The 19,936-nt window shown below is 44.6% G+C and overlaps 1 non-coding gene across 1 annotated transcript; it reads right to left on the bottom strand.

The window, feature by feature from the left end:
* Positions 1–8,352: 8,352 nt before the first annotated feature.
* On the bottom strand, positions 8,353–8,458 carry LOC144711533 (small nucleolar RNA R71). Its single transcript, XR_013583586.1, has one exon. It is a non-coding gene; the product is annotated as a small nucleolar RNA R71 (small nucleolar RNA).
* Positions 8,459–19,936: the final 11,478 nt, after the last annotated feature.

The following is a 19,936-nucleotide window of genomic DNA, read 5'->3' as shown; positions in this document are numbered from 1 at the left end:
TCTCTATCTCTCTCTCAATCTTTACCTTTATCTTTGTCTCTATCTCTATATCTATCTCTATCTCTATCTCTATCTATATCTGTATATCTATCTCAATCTTTATCTCTATCTCTATCTCAATCTCTATCTCTATCTCTATCTCTTTTTCTCTCTATCTCTATCTATATTTTTAGGTCTAGCTCTATCTCCATCTCTATCTCTATCTCTATCCCTGTAATTATCTCTATCTCTATCTCTATGTCTATTTCTATCTCAATCTATTTCTCTATCTCTCTCTCAATCTTTACCTTTATCTTTGTCTCTATCTCTATATCTATCTCTATCTCTATCTCTATATCTACCTCTATCTCTTTCTCATGCTCGATCTGGATCTCTAATTTTATTTCTATCTTTATCTCTATCTCTATCTGTATCTCTTTCTCTATCTTTATCTTGACCTCTACCCTTAGGTCTATTTCTATCTCTATCGCTATCCTTAGCTTTATCGCTATCTCTATTTCTATGTCTATCTCTATCTCTATATCTATATCTGTATGAATCTCTATCTCTATATCTATCGTTATCTTTATATCTATCTCTATCTATTTCTCTTTCTCTTTCTCTATATCTCTCTATGTCTATCTCTATCTATATCTCCATCTCTATCTCTATCTCTATTACTATCTCTATCTCTATCTCTATCTCTATATCTATCTCAATCTCTATCTCTATTACTATTGGTTCTGGGGGAACACGACAGCGCGTGAACCCATCAGTAGGCCAAGACCTAGGATGACCACAAAGTCATCCATGGGGGACACCATGAAGTTGGTCCAGCCCTCCCACGTCCCCACCTGCAGCAATACCCCCTTGGCCACGCCAACAGTGTCTCGTGCCTCCGAGTTGATGGCCTTGATCTTCCCTGCGCTTGGGGACAGCTTCAAGCCGAGCTTCTTTGCTTCTTTCTCAGCGAGGACGTTGTGCGTCGCCCCCGTGTCGACCATGGCCGTGGAAGGCTTGCCGGGTATCAGTACCGGTACGTGCCGGAGGTTTAGACCTTCATACTAGACGGGGGTTCCGCCCTGCAATGCCGCTAGGCACTGGAGGAGGTTCAGGGTCACCGTACTACTTCCCCCGGGGACATCCGGTTAGGGCGGCAACACGACCATCGCATTGACATTGGTAGCCGTTGCCGTCCCTCTTGGGCAATCCCTCATAAAATGGGGCCCTCTACAAGCGAAGCAAGTTAACTTGTTGCCCCCACCGCCTGGACTCTGCTTCCACAGTCTTGGGTTCTTGCCCTTATCTCGGCTCTTGCCGTGGCCTTGCTTGAACTTTCTTTTCAGGCCTTGACTGCTTGGCGCTACTTGTGCCTCGGCGCGCTCCTAGCGCGGCTTGTACTCCTTCGTGCGTCTGTCCTCCGTCTTTGCAGGTCTAGCGGGGCGGAGCTCTGTGCTTTCCATGACCTTGTAGGCCGAGTTCAGATCTCTGCATTGTCTCCTTTCTAACTCTGTCTGGAGCCAGTGTCGGAGGCCCTTGGCGAAGCGGTAGAGCTTATCCGCCTCAGACATGTCGGTGATCCTCCGGATTATGGACACGAATTGGCCCACATATTCCCTCAGATTGCCTGTCATCTTGAGGTTTTCGAGCTGTCCCCTCGCGATCCACGCCGTGTTGTGCGGCATAAAACTCTCCTTGATCTCCCGAACAAAGTCTTCGTAAGTCGGGGGTGGCCAATCTCCACATTCTTCCCGTTGTCGCCACCACGACTTCGCTTCATTTGTTAGGAAGTAGCTGGCCTGGAGGATTTTACTTTGATCTGAGTACTGTCCTTGGTCGAAATACCGGTCGTAGTCATATAGGAAATCTGCCACTACGTCTTCCCGGTGAGAACCGTCGAACTGCGGTTCGGGAAGGTAATGCTTCCTCCCGATGTCGTTGTTGGGATGACTGCTAGGGCCTTCCTCCAGCCTTTCCATCATGAGTTTTAGTGTCAAGACCATCTTAGTCAGCTGTCGGATGGTGTCCTCATGTTGCCATATGGTGTCTTCGAGGACGTCTTCTCTCTGGCGTCCTCATCTCCGCTCGGGCTTCTCTCAAGTCTGACTTCAACTCGTCATAATTTTTGTCCACTTGGGCCTTCAAACCCAACATGTTCTTGTGGAGCAGCCGATTTTTCAGCCGCTGCTCCTTCTCCTTTTGTCGTCTCTCCTCGCATAGCTGTGCGCGAACAGACTCCATCTCCTCAACCAGAAGTTCAGAAGCACAAGGGGAGGCAATCCAACCTTGCTCTGATACCAGTTGTCACACGGTCAAATCTCGAGCTAGGACTCTTTACTCGGAATTGACGTGTGCCAGCCTCAGTGCTTAGGCAAAACACAGAGCAGCCTTGATCTCTTGCAGCGGATGCTCTTGGAATTGCTTAAGATCGCATAGAAAGGGTTAGAGAAGATGGTGGTGCTAGGCATCGTTAGTGAATAGGGTTATTGCATTGACATCATCAAGAATACATCGTAGATTACATGGAGGAAGACGAGGGGTGTTACAAGGAACGAGACGAGGCGCTTTGCGCTGAGGTAATGTCGCCAAGCCGTGTCAAGGCTGCCGCTCCACGCGCGCCCGCTTTGCCGGTCATCCGTGCACCGGGCCAGGCACCACGCGCCCGCGGACATGGTGATCCCACACGCCACCCCTGCCTTGACGATCACACACGCCACCAGCACCCGTGTCCACACTCTGGCGTGCAGTCTACGCGACTACGCGACGCCACCACATACGGCACCTCTGAGCTGGGTGCCGCGTGCCCAATATTACCCGCAGGAGCGCCGCACGCCCACTGTGTTGTTTGGCACTCTCTGTACGCCACATGCCTTAGTCTCCTGGCGGGATGTCTCCTAACCGTGTGCCCCGCACACACCCGCGCGACTGCTGCACGGTACCCCATGCAACTCCGCGCGCTGCGCCCACGGCATGCCTCCCAGCCTACGCCCCCCGGACCTACGCGCAGCGCTTCCCGCCCCCGTGCGCAGCACTTGGCGCTGGCGGGTAGCGTTGGCACCCGCGCGTGGTGCTTGGTGTTGGCACGTGGCGCATACGCGCACACGCGCCTATGTCGTTCAGCCCGCGCCCAGCACGCGCGGACCGTACCTGACCCGTCACACCTTGGGCATGGACGGGCACGTGCGTAGTTTGCAGTAAATCACCATCCATAGTGGCAATGGCCTAATAGATCAGGTATTGGGCATCGCTACCCATTTGACTCAGTACTTAAGACTTCATGACTCAAACATGCGAACAAACCTTCCCAATAAGCACGCAGGCCTCTGGGCAAGGAATAATGCCTAGCTAGGGGCCCAACACTATCTCTGTCTCTATCTTTATCTCTATCTATACCTTGTCTCAATCTATATCTCTATCTCTATCCCTATCTCTCTTTCTCTCTCTATTTATATTTCTGTCTCTCGCTCAATCTCTATCCCTATCTCTATCTCTCTATCTCTATATCTATCTCTATCTCTATCTTACTTTATATCTCTCTCTTTATCTTTATTTCCCTCTTTGTCTCTATCTCTATCTCTATTTCTACCTATATCTCTATCTTTAGCTCTATCTCTATGTCTGTCTATATCTTTATCCGTATCTCTTTCCCTATCATTATCTCTATCTCTGTTTCTATCTCTATCTCTATCTCTATCTTTATCTCTATCTCTTTCAATTTCTCTTTCTCTATCTCTATCTCTGTCACTTTCGCTTTCTCTTACTCTATCTCTATCTCTATCTCTATCTCAATCTCTATCTCTATCTCTGTCTCTATCTGTATCTTAATCTTTATCTCTATCTATATCTCTATCTCTATCTCAATCCCTAACTCTATCTCCCTCTATCTCTATCTCTATTTTTAACTTTATCTCTTTCTCTATCTCTATCTCTATCTCTATCTTTATCTTTATCTCTATCCCTATCCCTATCTCTATCTTTCTTTATATCTCTCTCTATATCTCTATCTCTATCGCTATCTATATCCCTATCTCTATCTCTATCTCTATCTCTATGTCTATGTCTATCTCTATCTCTATCTCTATCTGTATCCCTATCTCTATCTCTATCTCTTTCTCAATCGCTATCTTTATCTTGATCTCTGGCTATATGTCTATCTTTAGCTCTATCTCTATCTCTATGTCTCTTTTTATCTCTGTCTCTCTCTCTATCTCTATCTGTATCGCTATCTCTATCTCCATCTCTATCTCTATCGTTATCTCTATCTCCATCTCTACCTCCATATCCATCTTAATCTGTATCTGTATCTGTATATGTATCTCTATCTCTCTATATATATTTATCTCTATATTTATCTCTGTCTCTATCTCTATTTGTATCTCTATCTCTATCTCTATCTGAATCTCTATCTCTATCGCTATCTCTATCTCCATCTCTATCTCTATCCCTATCTCTATCTCTATCTCTATCTCGATCTCTATCTCTATCCCTATCTCTATCTCTATCTCAATCTCAAACACTATCTTTATTTCTAACTCTATCGTTATCTCTATCTTTATCTCTATCTCGAAATGTATCTCTATCTGCATCTCTATGTCCATCTCTATCTTGATCCTTATCACTATCTCTATCTCTGTTTCTATCTCGGTCTATATATCTATCTCATCTCTATCTATATCCCTATCTCTATCACTATCTCTATCACTATCTCTATCTCTACTCTATCTTTATCTCTATCTCCATCTCTCTCTATATCTATATCTGTATGAATCTGTATCTCTGTCTCTATCTTTATCTATATATCTATCTCTATCTATTTCTCTTTCTCTTTTTCTATATCTATCTTTATATCTATCTCTAGCTCTATCTCTATCTCTATATCTATCTCTATCTCTATCTCTGTCTCTATCTTTATTTTTATCTGTATCTCCACCTCTATCTGTATCTCTATCTCTTTCTCTTTCTCTATCCCTATCTTTATCTATATCTCTACCTTTCTCCCTATATCTATCTGTATATCTTTCTTTTTCTATATCTGTATCTCTATCTCTATCGTTATCTCTATCTTCATCTCTATCTCTATCTCTATCTCTATATCTATCTCCATCTCTATCTCTATCTCTAACTCTAGCTCTATCTCTATCTCTATCCCAATCTCTACCGTTAACTCTATCTCTATCTCTATCTCTATCTCTACTTCTATCTCTGTCTCAATCTCTATCTTTCTCTCTATCTTTGTTTTTATCATTGTCTCTATCTCTATATCTATCTATCTCTATCTCTTTCTCCTCTCTAACTATTTCTCATGCTCAATCTCGATCTCTATTTCTATCTCTAGCTTTATCTCTATCTCTATCTGTATCCCTTTCTCTATCTCTATTTTTGACTCTATCCTTAGCTCTATCTCTATCCTTAGCTTTATCGCTATCTCTACTTTTATCTCTATCTCTATCTCGATATCTATCTCTATCTCTATCTCTATCTATATCTCTATCTCTATCATTTTCCCTATCTCTATCTCTATCTCTATCTCTATCTCTATCTCTTTCTTTATCTCTATCTCTGTCTCTATCTCTATCTCTATCTCTATCTCTATCTCTATCTCTATTCTTAGGAAAGAGAAAAGGCTAATGGAGAGGCAAGTGCTAGGTGGCCGCCGCCTCGGGAGAGAGTGATCTTGCTTGCGAGAGATGTGAGACCAGCTTCACATGAGTGTAGAGAGTTTACCTGAGGAGTATAGCGTCATACCTAGAAACGAGTACACTCCCTTCTCATCCACTTAGGCATTCAACCCAAGGAGAAAGGAACCCCACATTCCTGAAAAGGCCGTGGCTCAAACTGTCATTTAGTGTTTTAGCTCCGCTTGTGATTGATCCACGTAACACTTCCAACACTTGTTGTCTGACCTACAGGATGAAAGAAATGATAATGCGGAAAAGTACTTAGATGTTGCTAAGGGACTAGCAATGTATAAGTAGGGGGGTATATGATAACACCCTAATTTCTGTCTTTATTTCATGCTTTTAGCATGATTTTATGCATTTAAAGAGCTTAAAATTGGGCTGTTATCATATATTTACATGAAAATAATGTTTTCAAGTAATCTCTGATTTTTCCATAATTTTCTGTTAATTATATGAATTTTAAAGGATTTATTGAAGCTCGAAATAATTATTTTTGAATGAAAATGGCATATTTAATATTTTATTTCGATATTTATCAGCATGGGAATGAATCACTGAATTTTCTAGAATTTTCTTGAATTTTCTAGAATTTTCTAGAATTTTTTACAAATTTTTAGGATTTTTCTGAGATTTATTTGAAGAGGAAATGTATTTATTCAACGAAAAAAAGTATATTTATAATAGAAAAACAAGTATTTTTATTATTTTCGAACTTTCAAGGGCCGTTTTGCGAACTTTCGTTGCAAAAAGACCTTGAAAACAGCTCTTGGTCGCCACTGCAGGCGTAAAGATCCAATTTAAAATTTTACAGGGTTTTATTGCAAGTTTTAATATATATTTTTAATGTTTTTAGGAGAAATCGGAGGAGAGAGAGTGCGCTAGGGGCATATACGCAATTACTTTTGGGCGGCGTCCAAAAGCAATTCCAGGCTTTTTAAGGACTTTTCTGCAAAAAGGAGGATTCAAAATGCGCCAGCCAATGAGAGAGCGACACGTCATTGCGTGTTTAAAAACGAAACTAATAAATAAATCAATTTTAAATCCAATGGATTAAATTGGTTTAAAATTGATTTATTAATAACTTTTGATCCTGAAGTCCGATTGAGATGATCTTTTTATGGATTTGTTCGTCTTGATCCTCTCTTTCTATATGTATGTTTGGATTATTCAGATCCAGCCTACATTTATAGATAAATATTAAGTACTAAACGGGGGTAAAATGGTGATTTTTACCATATAACCTAAGTATAAAAGCTAGATTTCGAGAGGGGGAGCTCATTCTTGATGGTTCTCTATCACAGCTGCAAGACAGAGAGGAGCCCCAGCCTGGATCAACAGTTTTGGTACTTTTTCCTTTCATTGTATTTAAACTTTTATGCATTTTGAATGAAATAGGTTAAGTGTTTTGTTTCTTCATCTCTATTCTGATCTGAACTTCTAAATCGCTTGGCTTGAGCGGCATGTACAAGCCCTGATTAGGATTGAGAGAAGAAATTGAGGGATTCACCTGGGCATTCAATTGCTTTCCAAAAGAAAGCTCTAAAAAAATTAGTTTAAATTCTTAGGATACTCAATTACCCCATTTTAGTTCTGAATTATCAACTTGCAAAAATCAACCAAACCCAAATTAAAAATTCCTACCAACCTCTCTAATTGAATTCTTTGATCCATCCAATTGGATCAATTAATTCAATCTAGAGCCCACATTTCTTCCATTCTTCTCACCTCTTCTACCCCCCTTTCTCAATTCTCATCTAATTAGGGTGACTTGATCCTCCTTGAAGATCAAATTCACTCTAATTAGGATTAAAACACCAAAAAGATAATCACATTGAACTTCCTACTTGCTTCCCTTGGACGACACTCACACTTATCACTATACATTTTAAGTAGAGTTTTATAAATTTTATTGCATAAGCTAGAATTCACAACGACAAGGGCTAAAAATCCATAATTTTCACCCCTATTTTTGGCTTATCAATTGGCGCCATTGCCGAGGAGGCAACGCTAAGGAATTCAATGTGCCTTTATTCATAAACGAAATTGGGCAAGTGTTGATCGAATTTTTTTTATTAGAAGCATTGTCATCAATTTTAAATTCAAAGTGATTTGGTGGCTAACGACTAACGGGTGTTGTGTTTGAATTAGTGGTTTTGTATGAAGCTTAGGTCTGGATTTGAATCAGGGAGCAGTGACAGAAATTCCCTTGTAGTAGACTCCACCACACCCGAATCATCTTTCACCGAACCTACATTCGTAGAGGAGACGTTGATTAGAACCTTACCAGTGGACCCAATAGGAAATGGGACAGGACATCCTGAGGTAGTTAACGATGGACGTAGGAGGATCAGAGAATATTCCACACCAGCGGAAACCTCGATCTCAACCAGGATATCTGCCCCTATTGGAGATGATGTGATGTTTAGAATTGACCCACACCAATTTGAGTTATTACCATCCTTTTTAGGGAAGGCAAACGAAGAGCCCTATGACTTCTTAGAAAATTTTTACGAAGCCTGCGATAGTTGCACTTATCCCAGAATTTCGAAGGAAGCTGTGAGAATGAAATTATTCCCTCATGCCCTTAAGGATAGAGCCAAGGATTGGTTTAGAACATTGGGGACAAATTTTAAATCGTGGAATGATATGGAGAAGAGCTTTCTAAAAAGATATTATACAGTAGCGAGGAAGAACTCTTTCAGAAGGGAGATTCGAAATTTTCAGCAGGGAAACGATACCTTTAGTGAAGCATGGGAGAGATTGATGGGGCTCATTAGGAAGTGCCCCCACCATGGCATTCAAAAATGGGAGTTAGTTCAAATCTTTTATGACGGCTTGAATGATGTGGAAAAAGGAAGAGTTGATATCTCAAGTGGAGGAGCGATAGCAGATATGTACGAAGATGAAGCCATGGCACTCCTACAAAAGATGACGTAGGACGACTATGGGATGGACGATTTAGGGCGGATGACGAGGCTATGGGTAGGAATGGGTAAGGGATAAAACAATCCACAGAAATCACGGTCGATTCTCGGACTTAAAACCGATGAAATCTGGTGGTGCAGCTCCGACCCTTATCGAGGGCGGGAGTACTGTCTTCCCCCACCGCGACGATGCCTAAGCACCGAAATCAATACCTCGAATTCACGTCGCGAAGAAACACTCGAGAAAAGGAGAGAAGAAGAGGAAATCCAAGTCTAATTCTGACGGCGGTGGAAACTTCCCGAGAAAATACTGAGCGGAGAACACGTCGACACCACAGGGTTCAGGTATACCTCAGCACCGTAGTGCGTGTAGAGGCTGCAGGTAATTCTGCTCGTGGCGGCACGGCGGCGTGATACTAGAACGCGCTCCGGGCGTTGTCCGGCCCTGGTTGACGTTATGAAGCGGGGACGCCGGGTCGGGCACGACGAACTCCCGCGCGCGCGAAGCGCCGCTGACGGCGCGACAGCGGCGTACGGAGGCGCACGGTGGCGCGCGGGGATGGCACGCGGTGGCGTGCGGTCGCGGCGTGTGACCGCGCGGCTGCGCGCGGCGGTGATGACGACGGCGGCAGCAGCGGCGGCGGTGGCGGCGGCGGCGATGACGGTGATGACGACGACGACGGCGACGACGGGGAAGGTTAGGGCAAGATGAGGGGTAGGGCAATCCTCCAAGAAGAGTTAGAAAGAAAACTCAATTCTTGAATTATGATTGCCTAATGAGTTCTTGAAACAAATGACCTTATATAGGCCTTGGAGGAAAGAGAAAATAACTAGAAAGTAAGACACGCAAGGGAAAACGTGCATCACGTCACGCTAAAGGGCAGTTGTGGATCTGCCTTTGGCGTCGTGTCATGACGCGCATGGAGACGTGCGCGGGTGGTGATGTGGCGGACGACGGTTGTGGCATGTTGACTTCTTCGTTGACTCCTGTTGACCAAGGTGGGTTGACTTCTGTTGACTTCATCTTTGGATCCGTAACGTCTGTGTTGACCCCGACTGCCTGCGGTGACGTGTCCCGGGCTGATGCATTGGCGTCCTCGCCATCAAAAGATGTCCGACAATTTAGCCTATTACCACGATGCCTCCGATCATGTTAGGGTTACCCCTCGGAAGGGTGGATTGTTGGATGTTAGGGGGGTTGAACCCCAGATTACTATGGATCGAATTGAAAAATAGATAGGTGTCATGATGGGAAAAGCCATGGAAAAGATGAACGAAAAAATGATTTCACTATGGCAGGGTCAGAATAGTGGAGGAGCACCCAACCAAATAAATCGATGTGAAATGTGCTCAAGTGATAGCCACACCGGAGAAGAATGCCCCATGATTTCAGAAGTGAATGCTATAGGCAGGCAGGACGGGAGCAATGGTCAATGGGCCGCTAGAGGAAACTTAGGAGGACCGGGATGGAACAACAACAATCAACGCCCCAACAACAGTTTCAACCCAAGGCGAACAATCCCCATCACCAATAACATTATCAACCTTACCGAAATTTTTCAGATTCCACTAATGCGACTCTCACAAAGGTAATCGCGGAGCTGCAAGAAGACAAGAAGAGGATGATCAAGCTTTTTGAAGAAATGGAGGAGAGGCATCATCGGGAAATGGAAAAGCTCAAGGTGGAGGTTGGTCTTCACAGCGGTCAACAATTTGTGCACGGGGAAGCACCACAAGGTACTTGTGAAGACCCCATGAAGATGGGCGCCAAACCAGGTAAACTCCCTACTCAGGCCTGTATTAATCCTAGTAATTTACTTTATGTTGATTACATGTATAGTGTAGTTAATGAGCATATTCATAACATGCATGCCATGACTGGAAAACAAGAAATAGGAGAACTAAGTGCTATATCAAAACTTAGAAGTGGGAAAGATTTGTCCACTCCATTTGCAGTTGTAGAGAAACCAAAGGAAGTAGAGGATAAATTGGAGGAATTACAGGAAGATGAAGAAGTAGGGGTAGAGGAAAATGTGGAAAAGGAACCCGACCCGAAAGCATATTGCCCGCCTATTCCTTTCCCCAGTGCCTTACAAGCGAAGAAAGAGAAATCAAAAGATAGCCCACTTCTTGAGTATTTGAAAGAGGCTAATGTTGAAATTCCTGTTTTAGATGCAATACAGTACATCCCTGATTATTCCAAATTTGTGAAAAACCTGTGCACACCCCCTAGGAAGCAAAAAAGGATTCAACTTTCTGAGAATATTAGTTCAATATTTCTGCATGAATTACCTCAAAAGCGCAAAGATCCGGGAGCACCAATGATTAAATGTGAGATTAGGGGGGAAGTATTCACCAAAGCCTTACTCGATTCAGGAGCAAGTGTGAATATCATGCCTAAGGCTTTATTTGAGACCTTTAAATTTGGTGAACTACAACCCGTAAATTTAGAATTGTAGTTAGCGGACGGATAAATTAGAAGACCATGTGGACACGTGCCACGATGGAGGAGCCCCTACGACGAAGACGAAGACGTATACAAGGACTACGACTGCCGTTATGACAACGTCTCATACCACGGACGTCCTGACCTAGACCCGGTACGAGGCCCACATGATGCCTGTATTTCAGGATAGACGACACCTGCGAGACGACTACGCCCGTAACTATGAGGCCAACCAACCAGCCTGACCTGACCACTACGAGGAGCCCGACGAACAGCTCAGGTACATCCAGATCATCGCACCCCGCGTGAGCTCCTCACCGACGCCATGAGCCGCAGGCCGCCCGCTGGCCAACATAGTTGTCGACCCACCTAGTGCTAGTAGGGCGCAACCACCACCGCGAGATGCCCCACCTGTTTGGACCGCTCTAGTAGAGCCCCGACCGGACACCATGGTAGACGTGTCGCTCCGCACATTGATCTTTCCACTTATGTCAAAATCAACGACAAGGTGTGTAAATTGATCGTCAATAGTGGGAGTTGCATCAATGCCATATCCGATACGATGGTTACCCGACTAGGATTAACCTCGATCCCACATCCGACTCCCTACGACGTGTCGTGGATAGATGCTTCTTCGCTACCGGTGAAGTGCCAGTGCCGCGTACCACTGAAGGTGAGCGCCTACAATGAGAGTGTCCTCTGTGACGTACTTCCCATGAAAGTGGGAAGCATCATCCTAGGCCGTCCCTGGCTATATGACCACGATGTCACTCTAGCCAGAAGGACAAACACGTGTTCGTTCTTATACCAGGGACGACGGGTCACTTGGCACCCGTACACGACAAAACCGGCAAACAAGCCGGTCCCAACCCAGCACGTAGGGCTCATGGTTGTTCGAGGCCCCTTGTTTGTTTGAGACTTGGGCCGCGAGGGAGACGACATGCCCTTGTGCCTGCCGTCACCCTCGATGTCTCCGCCGATCCACCCGTAGAGCATCGACCACCTCAGGTCGAGGCCCTTGTATCGCAGTTTGGCAATGTCTTTCATGAGGAGCTGCGAGGCAAGCTACCGGCGATACGTAGCATCCAACACGCGATTGATCTCATGCCCGACACCTCGTTGCCAATGCTGGCACACTGCCGGATGGAGCTGCAGAGATAGGAGGAACCACTACGATAGGTCCGCGAACTACTCGCAGAGGGCCTCATCCAGGAGAGCCTCAGCCCCTGCGCGGTACCCGCTCTTCTAGCTCCAAAGAAGGATGGTACATGGCGCATGTGCTGCGACAGCCGCGCCATCAATAAGATAACGGTTCGATACCGTTTCCCCATTCCTCCATCCAAGAGCTCTTCGATATGATGGCTGGAGCCACTATCTTCTCGAAGATAGACTTACGTAGTGGCTACCATCAGGTTCGGATTCATACCGGCGACGAATGGAAGACCGCCTTTAAGATAAAGGACGGATTATGCGAGTGTAGAGTCATGCCCTTTGGCCTCTCCAAAGCGCTGAGTACCTTTCAGCGCCTCATGAACGAGGTACTGCGTGCATTTATCGAGAGGTTCATCGTCGTCTACTTCAACGACATCCTCATCTACAGCCGGTTGAGAGAGGAGCACCTCGATCATCTCTGGCAGGTCTGCACCGTCCTTCGGAGCGAACACTTCTATGCGCACCCTAAGAAGTGTAGCTACCTCACATCGGAAGTTGCCTTCCTCGGATTCATCCTGTCTGCCCAGGGCGTTGCCGTAGACCTAGACAAGGTCCAAGCCATCACATCCTGGCCGTCACCGGCCAGCCTCCACAACGTACAGAGCTTCATCGGCCTTGCTACTTTCTACCGACGCTTCGTACAAAACTTCAGCTCTGTTACGGCTCCTATCACCAACTGCCTCAAGTTGGAGCCGTTAACTTGGACACCGGCCGCCGAGAGAGCTTTCCAGCACGTGAAGCTCTTGATGACGCAGGCGCGAGTGCTCTGCCTACTTGACTTTGGGAAGGTGTTCAAGGTTACTTGTGACGCCCCAAGCATAGGGATCGGTGGTGTCCACAGCCAGGAGGGTCACCCCGTCGAGTTTTTCAGCGAGAAGCTTAACAACCGGAGCCTACTCAACTCCGCGTACGACAAGGAGTTCTACGTAGTCGTCCAAGCATTGAGACACTAGCGACGCTATCTCCTTTCCAAGGAGTTCGTCCTCTTCTCGGATCATGAGGCGCTCAAATACCTGCACTCCCAGCAGAAGTTGAGTGACCAACATGCGAGATGGATCGAGTATTTGCAGCACTATTCCTTCGTCATCAAGCACAAGAAGGGCAAGGACAACGTCATCGCCGATGCGCTTAGTCGACGAGCCCATGTCCTCAACATCATGATGGTGAAGGTCTTCGGGTTCGAGACCATCCGAAAGGGATACGACACTTGCCTTGACGTTGGGCCGATCAAAACTAGAGTTTGACAGGGACCGTCTTGGGACTACCAGAACTACGTCATTACCGACGACTACCTGTTCTATCAAGACAGACTATGCGTGCCACGCACGTCCCTGTGCGATTTCCTCATGTGGGAATGTCACGCTGGAGGTCTTAACGGTCACTTTAGATGTCACAAGACCATCTCTACTATAGAATACCAATTCTACTGGCCGTTCCTGAAGCACGACGTCGGCAACATTATTGCCCAGTGCCGCGTATGCCCCTTGGCCAAACAGGTCAAGAAGAGCGCCAGGTTATACACCCTGCTACCAACGCCTAAGTGTCCCTGGGATGACATTAGCATGGACTTCGTCCTAGGACTGGCCCGGACAACACGACGACACGGCTCCATCATGGTCGTCGTTGGCAGGTTCTCAAAGATGGCGCACTTCGTGCCTTGCGCGAAGACATCCGATGCCATGAAGGTCGCACAACTGTTCTTCTGAGAAATGGTGCGCCTCCATGGCCTGCCAGCTTCGATCGTGTCCGATAGAGACATACGCTTCACGAGCTACTTCTGGAAAACCTTATGGAGTCTCCTCGGTACACGGCTCAACTTTTCAATTGCCGACCACCCGCAGATTGACGGTCAAACGGAAGTCGTCAACACGGCTCAACTTTGGGCAACCTACTACATTCCTTAGTTGGCGAACACCTCGCGACTTGGGATTTGATCATCCCTCGCGCCGAGTTCGCGTACAACTCCTCGGTGAACCACATCACATTTATATTTATATCAGTTTGCCTTATACTCCCTGATGGTGTTGATCTATCTAGCATTGTCCTCCTTCTATCTTGATGTGGATGTCCATCTTCTGTCATGATTTGCTTTTCTTGATCTTGCTTTGTAATTGATGAATCTGGAAATGAGTGCCTTGGTTGGGTCACCTCCTCTTCTATTCTTCCACAAGCTTTAGACCTTGTTACTACCATAAATCTCAACAAATATATTAAAAGTATAATAAGTTGAGGGGTTTTAATCCTTCCGCTTTGCACAAATAAACAGAAACATTTGAACATAATTTTTTTTGTTTCACGGATATACCGTGCTCCCCGGCAACAATGCTAGTTGATAATCCCAAATTTTGGTGTTTAACTAATGATGTTATGACTTTGTTTACCTTATCAATGTGTGAGGATCTGAGATTATTCAACAATCAATAACCTCACTAACCTAGGGTAAGTAAGGGTCAAACCACAAGGAGCAGGTCAGTCTATTTATTTCAACTCAATACTTTTTGCTTTATTCTCTTGATTCAATATTTGTTTAAAAGTTAAACAGATTTCAGATTCAAATATCAGATTAATAACTAATATTTTAATTTTTAATTTTTAATTTTTACTTATTAAATTTCAATTTGAGATTTATTAATCTCAATTTGACATTAAAATATTAAAAGTTAGACAAATCTAGACAAAGTCTCAGATCTGTCCACGTTTTTTGGGAGCATTGTGCGGTGGCTGATAGTGTCTGCGCACAGCTTGTGTGGCGGTCATCACCAACTGTGCGCTGCGCGTGCAACAATGATCAAGTGATGCGTGACGTGCGTGCAGCTGTACACGGCTGCGCACGACTTGTGCGAAGGCCGGGCTGCTACGCACCACGTGTGCGCTGCGACGTGCGGTGGTCGTGCACTACAATGACAGATCGGGACTTAGTCGAAATTTGGACTCAGTCCTCGATCTGCTTGTAAGGCAATTTGCATGTGGCAGTGTGCAACAACAATGCTTTGCACAATGATAGTAAAAACGAGATATAATGAACAGGTTGGATTAGATAGGCTGGAAAGTCACAACTCTATGATTTCCAATCCAATCCAACCTGTCTTAAAAGTGATTTAACCATTACTGGATTCTAAGATATCACACGTACATGGTGTCACGCACCTTCATGGCGAGGAAGTGATCCTGATGCCGGACGTCGTCAAGACGTCGTCCGGTCGACACCGAGGGTAGCGGCTCGGTATCGAATCAGGATCTCGATTGGACGATGACGTTGAGCGTTGTTCGAGCAATGCAGATGAGCAGGTATGAATGATGACGTGAATGCGTAAGATCCCACGTGTAGTACGTGCGAGTGGCGTGATGCACGGTTGCCGTCCCAGAGATTGACGGGGGTCTCTATGGGTGAGGTCAAACGGACCTCCCGAACCTCACCCAAGAAGGTCGAGGGCGAGTACGTCGCTGAACGCAAATATCCCGCTAGTATGCTCACACTCATCGGGCTCGCCCGACTCGCACCAGCCAGGTAAGGCTCTCATTGAAATAGTCGTTTTCTCACCCTGTCTCACTCTCACCTAAATCTAACCCGAGCGCAGAGGAGGCGATACGAAAGTGCACTGAAGAAATTAAGAGACAAAGGGTAGCAGGGTAGGGGAGTACCTTCATCGCGCTGGTGACGGATATCTCGTATCGACAAGAGCTGGAGACAATAGGAGGCCGTTGGCGCCAACGTCTGACTTGTGCGGGAGCACAAGAAGGCGAAGGCGCGGGCGTCCGCTGGAGGACCAGGAGATGGACCACGTGCAAGGCACAGAGTAAGTGCTACGGTACGGTGCCAGGTGGCATGGAACGCAGAGGCGAGGGCGAGCAGCGGGTGCGGCGTGCAGGCGGGTACGGCATGTAGGCGGGCAAGGCACGTAGTGGGCGCGCGTAGGTAGTGCGGCGCACTGGTGGGGGCGCTGTGCGTGGGCAAGGCAGCGCGTGGGCGGCCGAGGACCACGGCGGGCGCAGCGCACGACGGGCGCAACGCACGGGTGGGCACGACACTCAGGCAAGCGCGGCGCTCAAGCAGGTGCAGCGCGCGGCCAAGGTGGCGCGCAGGGACTCGGGGCGGCGTACGCTGTCGACAGCGGGCGGTCTGAGATCGGATGGGCGGCTGCGAGGTTGATCGAGTGGGATAGCTCGGTGGCGGCAGAAAGATCCCGCAGCCGGGCGAGGCAGTTCGGGCGAGGGACTATGGCGAGCGGCAGGACGGTCGACGGTTGGCAACGGCGTGGGAGAATGGCGAGTGGCGGCGAATAGACGGCGGTGACATTTGAGACGGGCGTGGTGGCGAGGGGAGGTGGCGGCGACCGTGACGGTCGGTCGGCAGAGAATTCGGTGGCAGACGGTGGCAGGGGGAAGCGTCGTGCGGTGGCGATTGGACGGTCGGTCTGGGCGGCGTCCACCCTCTCTCCTTCTTCTCTTCTATCCTTCCCTTCTTCTTCTTCCTTATTCTTCTTCTTCTTCTTCTTCTGCTTCTTCTTCTGCTTCTTCTGCTTCTTTCTTCTGCTTCCTCTTATCACGAACGTGACTCTTCAAATTCTTACGTTATAACTTCATAGAAACATTCAAGAGTAAGTCTGGGGGGGCGCCCACCCCTCCTTATATAGGAAGGATTAAAATGGGCCCCCTTAAACAACAAAGGGAAAGAAGAAAAGGAAAGAAAATAAGAGGGCTTGTAAGGCCCATTAAGGTAGGTGGGAGGGGAAGATATCCTCATATGAGTTCTTCCCCTCACTACAATGACGAAACGATAAAAACGAAAAGCGATGAAGGGAAAGTAAGAAGCGAGTAAGTCGAACGCTCTGACTGTGGCGTGCCTTCACGCCGAATATCTGAACCCGGGGTTGCACGTCGATGCTGCGGCTCGTCGTGCCGGCTGGACACGTGTCGGTGGCGCGCTCGATGACGGTGCTGTCTCCTCGCATGACGACCCTACGGTGTCGGACGGTGCCGCGCCATCAGATCCTACTTCTTAGAATCTTCTCAGCTTTGCTTCTTCACTCAACTCAGTTGTTCATCAACAATGGAGGATCTACAAAACTTTGAATTCCAACAATACTTCCACTCTCAAAACCAAATTCTAGACAACTTAATTATTGTTCTTCAGATAGTATTTATAGGATTTCTTCTCTCTAAACTACTTGGATCTTTTCAATGGCCCAGCTTGATCCATAAATGCCATTTGACTTGGTTCATGTTGATCCATAACCGCCATTTGACTTTGTACATACTGATCCATAACGTATATTTGACTTGGTCCAGGCGCCCTCCTTGATTCATTTAAACCCATGTGCATTCTCTCCAACTAAGTACTCTCCGCTTATTTAAACAAAGATGAGATCTAATCCACTTGATTCATAGAATCAAAATGGGTTAGTCAAACGAAACATATATTCAGTAAAAAAATATAAAACTCATCCTTATATATGCTTAAATGATCATATAATTTATCACAAAATTATGTTTATATCTCTATCTCTATCTCTTTCTCTTCTTTATCTCTATCTTTATCTCTATCTCGATTTCTATCTCTATTTCTATCTCTATCTCTATCTCTATCTCTATCTCTATCTCTATCTCTATCTTTATCTCTACGTCTACCTCTATCTTTATCTCTATTTCCATATTCATCTCCATCTCTATCTCTACCTCTATCTCTATCTCTATCTCTATCTCTATCTCTATCTCTATCTCTATCTCTATCTCTATCTCTATCTCTATCTCTATCTCTATCTCTATCTCTATCTCTATCTCTATCGCTATCTCTGTCTCTATCTCTATCTCTATCTCTATCTCTATCTCTATCTTTATCTCTATGTTTATCTCTGTCTCTATCTCTATCTTTTATTTTATCTGTATCCCTATCTTTTACTCTATATCTATCTCTTTCTCTATCGTTCTCTCTATCTTTTACTCTATATCTATTTCTATCATTGTCTCTATCTTTACTCTATCTTTCTCTCTTTCTCTTTCTCCGTCTCTATCTCTATCGTTCTCTCTATCTTTTACTCTATCTCTATCTCTATTTCTATCATTCTCTCTATCTTTACTCTATCTCTATCTCTATCTCTATCTCTACCTCTATCTCTATCTTTATCTCTATCTCTATGTCTATCTCTTTCTCTATCTCTATCTCTATCTCTATCTCTACCTCAATCGCTATCCTTATCGCTCTATGTATCTCTCTCTCTATCTCTATCTCTACCTCAATCGCTATCCTTATCGCTCTATGTATCTCTATCTCTACCTCTATCAGTATCTCTATCTCTACCTCTATCTCTATCTCTATCTATATCTTCTATCTCTAGCTTTATCTCTATCTCTATCTCTGTTTCTATCTCTATCTCTTTTTTTTTCTCTATTTCTATCTGTATTTCTGTCTCTATCTTTATTTGTTTCTCTATCACCATCTATATTTCTATTTTTATCTCTATCTCTATCTCCATATCTATTTCTATCTCTATCTATATCGCTATCTCTATCCCTATCTCTATCTCTATCACTATCTCTATGTCTATCTTTATCTCTATTGCTATCTCCATCTCTATCTTTATCTCTTTCTCTATCGCTATATCTATCTCTACCTCTATATTTATCTCTATCTCTATATCTATCTCTACCTCTATATTTATCTCTATCTCTATCTTTATCTCTATCTATATCTCTATCTCTATCTCTATCTCTATCTTTATCTCTATTTCTGCATCTATCTGTATCTGTATCTCTATCTTTATATCTATCGCTATCTCTATCTTCTATCGCTATCTCTATCTTAATCTCAATTTCTATCTCTATCTCTATCTCTATCTCTATCTATATCTGAAACTTTATCTGTTTCTTTTTCTCTATCTATATCTCTATCCTATTATTATATTTATCTCTATCTTTATATTTTTCTCTATCTTTATATTTATCTCTATCTTTTTGTCTATCTCTATCTATATCTAGATCTTTGTATGTATCTCTATCTCTATCTCTATATGTATTTGTATCTCTATCTCAATCTCTATCTCTATCTGTATCTTTATCTGTATCTTTATCTCTATCTCTATCTGTATCTCTATCTCTATCTCTATCTCTATCCCTGTTTCTATCTCTATCTCTATCTCTCTCTATTTCTATTTCTACCTCTATCTGTATCTGGATGTCTATCTCTATATCTATCTCTATTTCTGTCTTTTATCTACACCTCTCTTTCTCTCCCTGTCACTAATCCTATCTCTATCCCTTTCTTATTCTCTATCTATTTCTATATCTATCTCTATCTTTTTCTCTATCTCTATCTCTATATCTATCCCTATCTTTTTCTCTATCTTTGTCACCATGTTTAACTCTATCTCATCTTTATCTCTATCTTTATCTCGATATCTATCTCTATTTCGATCTCTATCTCTATCTCTATCTCTATCTCTATCTCTATCTCTATCTCTATCTCTATCTCTATCTCTATCTCTATCTCCATCTTTATCTCTGTCTCTATCTCTATTTTTTATTTTATCTGTATCCCTATCTTTTACTCTATATCTATCTCTATCTCTATCGTTCTCTCTATCTTTTACTCTATCTCTATATCTATCGTTCTCTCTATCTTTTACTCTATCTCTATCTCTATCGTTCTCTCTATCTTTTACTCTATCTCTATCTCTATTTCCATCATTCTCTCTATC

The sequence above is a fragment of the Wolffia australiana genome, chromosome 13 (assembly GCF_029677425.1).
Source record: "Wolffia australiana isolate 7733 chromosome 13, ASM2967742v1".
Classification (NCBI taxonomy): domain Eukaryota; kingdom Viridiplantae; phylum Streptophyta; class Magnoliopsida; order Alismatales; family Araceae; genus Wolffia; species Wolffia australiana.
Note: the sequence above shows the minus strand (reverse complement) of the source record. Positions and strands in the feature narration are given on the sequence as shown.